The sequence below is a fragment of the Canis lupus genome, chromosome 24 (assembly GCF_048164855.1).
Source record: "Canis lupus baileyi chromosome 24, mCanLup2.hap1, whole genome shotgun sequence".
Lineage (NCBI taxonomy): Eukaryota > Metazoa > Chordata > Mammalia > Carnivora > Canidae > Canis > Canis lupus.
In genome coordinates, this window is record NC_132861.1 from 38,343,379 (window position 1) to 38,349,378 (window position 6,000).

Below are 6,000 nucleotides of genomic sequence, written 5' to 3' on the forward strand. Positions count from 1 at the left end.
GGGACAAGTTAGTTAAACCCCTCTAAAGCTCAGTTTTCTCTCTCTCTCTCTCTCTCTCTCTCTTTTGGGTGGGGAAGAGGGTGGTGCATAGAGGGAGAGAGTCTTAAGCAGACTCCATGCCCAGTGTGGAGCCTGACTCAGAGCTTGTAACCCTAAGATCATAACCTCAGCAAAAATCGAGACTCAAACATTTAACTGACTGAGCCACCTAGGTGCCCCTCTCTATTATTTTTAATAAGAAAAACAAATATAGTACCCACCTCATGAGTTTGTTGTGAGGTAAAATGACAAATTTAAAACACATAATGCTTCACACATAAAAAGCACTTAGTAAGGGACTACTGACACTATTCATATTATCATTATTCAAAAAGGGTTTTCCCGCAGCCCCGGTGGCTCAACGGTTTAGCGCCACCTTCAGTCCAGGGCGTGATCCTGGAGTCCCGGGATGGAGTCCCACATCCGGATCCCTGCATGGAGCTTGCTTCTCCCTTTGCCTGTGTCTCTGCCTCTCTCTCTCTCTGTGTGTGTCTCTCATGAATAAATAAATAAAATCTTTAAAAAAAATAAAAGTTTTTCTACTTCTCCCTCCCCCTTGTTCTTCTCTCTTGCTTCTCTAAAACCTTCCAGTTCTCAACAAATTCTTGTCCCTCATCTCTACCTCCACCCACCCCAGAAGCTCCCCGCAAGACTCTCAATCTCTCCTGCTGGGATTGCAAATTCTCTTGCCCCACCTCTCCTAGCTACTTATCTCTGGGACTATTGTCTCCTCTCAATAACCACATTAGCATAAATGTTATTATCTCTAAAATCCAATTAATTTCAATTACTGTGGCACTAGACAGATTGCCAGTGCTCTCAATTCATGGAAGATTCTAAGAAAGTAAGTGTTGCCTCTCACTTCAATTTTACATGGCTGTAAGGACCATGGAAAACAGATGGAGAACCAGATACAGACCACCTCAAATCCCATTTACTCAATCATTCCAACTGTCTCAAGATGTAGGTTTTTTTCTAGAGTGAAGATTTTCACAACATTGTCTGGCTTTAACTGGTCTCTGCTGGACATGTTTATCGATTGCAAACAAATAAAATGGGCAAAAAAATGAGCAGCAAGAGAGATGCTAGGGGATGATCTAGAAGCATGTACAACCAAAGTAGGAATAATCAAGAACTGACTATACATGTACACCTGTCTTTAATATCCTAAAATTGCAATTTTAGTCAACATATTCAATACCAAACCATTGAATCTTGATTAGTCCTACCCGGTCTATTTTATGAATTCCTTCAACATCTGTCTATTTGATGATATCCACTATACACCTACCATGTGACAGGCATTCTATTCTGGACTGAGCAAGGAAGAGGACAGACAGCGTCTCTCTCAAGCCTTTATTTGATGTAGAAGATAGTCACAAGGTACTTTGGCTGACTCTTATTTCAAGTCATTAATACCTCTGATCCCTCTCATCAACATTGATACTTGAGAAGATATAGTAGAATAAGAAATTTTGCTCTCATTGATAATATCTCAAGGCTATGTGTAGCCCCTGGGGCTGAGGAAGGTTTTGGCTGTCCTTTGATAGTTCTAACCCATAGGTTTGGGTTATGTTAAAAAAACAAAATAATAACAGGCTCAAAATGGAGTCACTTATGCTAAGCCCCACATCACCAAACTAAGACTTAATTACAGCTTCAGTTTCTCCCCAAACTGAAATCTTAAACCAGTCAAACAAGAATTACTGTTGGCACTAGTGAAGCAGTCTGCCTAACAGCCCTCTGCCATCCCCTGAAGGAAAGTGGCCTTGCCACAACCAGTCCATTCTTTGAAAGTATAAATTCCTTGTCCTGCCTCCCTCTGCCTATAAAGTCTTTCATTTTGTACATCTCCTCAGAACTCCTTTCCTTTTTTTTTTCTCTTTCTTTTTAAGAAATTATTTATTTCCCATTTTGTTTGCCTTTGTGGAATAGCAGCTTACCTTTGTGGAAGACCACTCAGTGGTTGTTCCTACCCATTCAGTGGCCTGAGCAGTGGGAGCTGCAGATCAGCCTTTAATGGCAAGCTGAGCACTCCAGTGTTCAGTAGGGACCTGCTGGCCAGGCACAGAGGGCACCTGGACACCTGCAGACCAGTCCACAACTTCAGACGGAGTAGTAATCAACTCAGGAGCTAGAGAAGTCCATTCACCCTGAAATTCCTCCTTCGTCATAGCCTTTACAGCATCAGCCAGCTCTCCCTTTTTAGTCTCTTCAGGATCTCTGTAGAAATAGAGTTCAGACATGACCTCTCATGGGTGTTCACGGGAAATGGTGCCAGGCACACTCAGAACTTCCTGGGCCAGCATGCACCACATCAAACCCATTGAGTGAGCTCCCTTGTTATTGCAAAAGAGGGCAATGTCCACATAGCACAGAGGAGGATCTGGTAGGCAGGTTAAGGTAAGATGCCACTGTGAGACGCTGGTGGTCAGCACTAGAATCAGCAACCACCAGAGGTCTCTGCTCCTGGAAGGCTGCCTGGATCTGGTGAGTGAAGTTTCCAGGAGTGAAGTGGCCAGCGATAGGAGTGGCTCCTGCAGTAGCAGCTCACTGGCCACAGCTCACTGGCCACAATTCCTGGATGATTTGACCCTGACATCAGCCAGGTTTCTAATGGCAACAATGGTATGAGCTGCCAGCAGAAGCTTCTCCTAAGTTCTCTTCAGATCTATGATATAGATGCCATCACTATTCCTTTTGAAGATGTACTGTTCCATTTGGAAGTCTAGGTTGGTGCCACCTACATGGGTTCCTGCTGCAAGGAATTTGAGGATATCCTCCTCCTTCAATTTGCAGGACCTAAAGGGATCTGGACATTGTGAAAGTTTCCCTTTAAGTTACGACAAGAACAAGGAACAACATCATATGGATCCCTCCCTGGGTCGTGTGGAAATACTCAGAGCTCCTTTCTCATCTGTTAGATGATGCTACCCAATTCATGAATCTTTGAATAAAGCCAATAGGATTTTTTAAAATTTACTCAGTTAACTTTGTTTTTTTTATCATTTAAGGTTGACCCTTTTCTATACATAATGAGTCTTGTAACTCTATCAGTGGCCCTCTCCACCCAGATAACACTGTCATGCCCAGAACAAGACATTCCCTAATGCTCCCAAGCAGTTGTCTTCAACAGACAGAGTTAGAACGTGGGTCATAGTTCTGGTTCCTTTGTGTTCCCAATTCTCTTTCAAGAGCCATTTTTTCTTGTATTTTTTCAGGAAGTATTTTAGTAGTACTTCTACTGAGTACTTAAAGTGACAGGTCTCATGCTAAAAACATCACATACATTTAAGCTTCAAATTAGACATTATTATCCTTACTTTACAGAATAAGAAAGGGAGGACTAGATGGATTGTGACATTTCCCTTGGTCATTCAGTTTGTAGATGACAGGGCTTGGACCACCATCTTCACTTAGTACATGGAGATAGACAAGCACACAGTCTGTTTCCTGGCCACAGGCTGCCACTTGCCAGCTGGGCTCAGTTACTGTCTTTGAGTGTGAGTTTTTTGAATATAAAGTCAGTGTTTGGGCCTCTACATGTAATATACATTTCTTAATGTATAAGATGCTAAAGCCTTCTCAAAGAGCCAAAGGGGTTAAAACCTACGAAGTGTGATGCTAAAGTCTTAACTGCTAAAACAGTGAAGGGGAGATGGAATCTCCATTTGTACTAAGTGGGCATGCTGCCCCCACAGCTGGTGACTCAGGATACAGGCTTCACATCTGGAATTCTGCTGGGCTTAGTGGCAGTGGCTTGGGAAAACCTGGTCTCCAGGAAGCCAGCGGCCCCAGGATAGGGGGATAGTGTCTGATGTGGGACATAATAGGAGGTGCAGACTCCAGCAAGCCCAAACACACTCATTTCCCCTTCTCTTTATACAGATGTTTAGCTGCTGGAAGAACCCCTGTGTGCAGAGGCAGGTGGCCAGGCTGGGCTGACAGGAAACACATTCGCTCTCTTGCCCCGCCTCCTTTTCTAGCTTTTTCAATTAGTTCCTCTTCTTAATTTTTGCTTATTCCCTGTTGTCCACACCCTTCTCCATTTCCTTTAGGGTTTCATTAAAGGCCAACAATCTGCCCCCAGTTAAATGATTCTCTCTGAAATTTTAATCCCTAAAACAACAGCGTCAAGTTCAATTCACAAAGGCTCAACTGTTGCATGAATAATTGGGATTGGAATCCTCAGCAGCACCTATAAAATGTATGTGGCTGGAATCTACCACTGGGAAGCACCATTACCCTGGGACTTATGATAATTAGTGGGGTTAAGTAGCTAGGGCCAGGGAGTCCTACACTTTGCTAGGAGTCCTGGAATGACCTGAAGCTGCTCTTCCCCTGATGGACCCAAGAGGTTTTCCAGGCTTCAGGGATAAGAGTAAACTTTCCAGCTCTTGGGCTGGAGCGTCTCAAGGGACTTCCAGAATTAGAGATGCAGACACCAAAACGCTCCCCCTTCCTGATTTTGGTTTATTCTGGTAAAAAGGGAACAATTTCTTCCTTTCAACCCCTAGGCTTGCCTTAGCTTTCTCCAGCTCATCAGCATATAAAGTAATTTTGATAGAACCCCTGTAATGCTTTCTCTCCAAAGGATTTTAATACCCTTCTGAGTGACGTTTAATATGATAACAGTATGTAATTTTGATATGAAGCTGTTTTCCAGGAGTTAAAGTCCTAACAGTCCCACTGATCAGACTGACAATGGCTTTCCTGATCATTATTAAATTCCCTGTGATTAGAAAATGGGCCGGTGCTATTGATTTAAGCTCTTTGAGTTAAGCTAAGCTTTAGAGGACTTTCACAAGGCACAAAAAAGGCATTTGGTATTGTATTTTACTTTCCCAATTAAAGCACTTTTCAAAGTACAAATAGCAAACAGCCAGGCATTAGGCCCAGGCTCCAGGAAGAAAGGTGAGAAGCATTCATGGAGAACAGAGCACCAGAATTCATGTCCCCCAACTGCAGACTCTGGAAGGTAAGATAGAAGGGCATGAGGTCGGACATTCCCACAGGCAGGATGCTTCCAACTCCCAAAGGTGCCTGAGCCAAAGATGCTTTAAATGCAATTTCAAACCTCCCATAGACGGAGAGGTCATCCATCTTAGAATTCCCAGAGTAATTTCAGTTTCATGGACATTGTCCTGTGGTCACCTCATAATTGTCAAACTTTGTGTACAAATTTTGCATCAAGAAATTATCGTAGAAAAAAAGAAATTATCACTGAATCTCTAAAGGTTAATGACTCCAATCTATCTTTTCAAATTAATAAGTGGGAGAGAGAATGTGGGCAATAGTGTTTCTATTACCACCTAAAGCTCTAGAGAAAACAGGGATCCCAAGAGGAAAATCTTGAGCAATTTCAGGGTATTAAGATTTCTGAGGGAAAGACACTTGAGATTTGCAGGTGTGCCTGCAGTCCCTGTTTGTTGCCCAGATGATAAGCAGTTTGAGTGATTGTGTTTGGGCCCTGAGCACGCCTTCTCTTAACTGCATATCTTCTCTAATCCCCACAAACCCCAGGAGAGCCTTCCCAAACCCAGTTGTTGCTGCCTCTCTTGCTCCGAGGTCCTGGTGTCCAAGGTCTTCTTTAGTTCTGCCCATGAGGACCTGAACATCCCCGCTAGGAAACTTGTGGTATGCATTCTGGATTCTGGAAGTAGTTTTTGGTTTTTTGGTTTTTTACCATGGTCCATAGTAAAGAATACACTTTTACCCCACAACCCAACCCAGCCCATGACATGTTCAACACTGAAACAAGTTTCACCAAACACTGGTGTAGCATGGTAGATACATTTTTAGGTCACAGCCTACAAAACTGATGCCATGACTAGCAGGTTTCCACCTGCAAAGTGGAAACTTCTTTATTATGATTTTAATCAAGAATCATAAATACTCATTTATTAATTTATCTAAAAAAATACCTAGAGAGCACAGGGCATGCACCCATTTCTATGTTAG

At 42.9% G+C, this 6,000-nt stretch overlaps 1 pseudogene; it reads right to left on the reverse strand.

Annotated features, from left to right (window-relative positions):
* LOC140616373 (small ribosomal subunit protein uS2-like) overlaps positions 1–5,142 on the reverse strand; it is a 28,522-nt pseudogene extending 23,380 nt beyond the window's left edge.
* Positions 5,143–6,000: the final 858 nt, after the last annotated feature.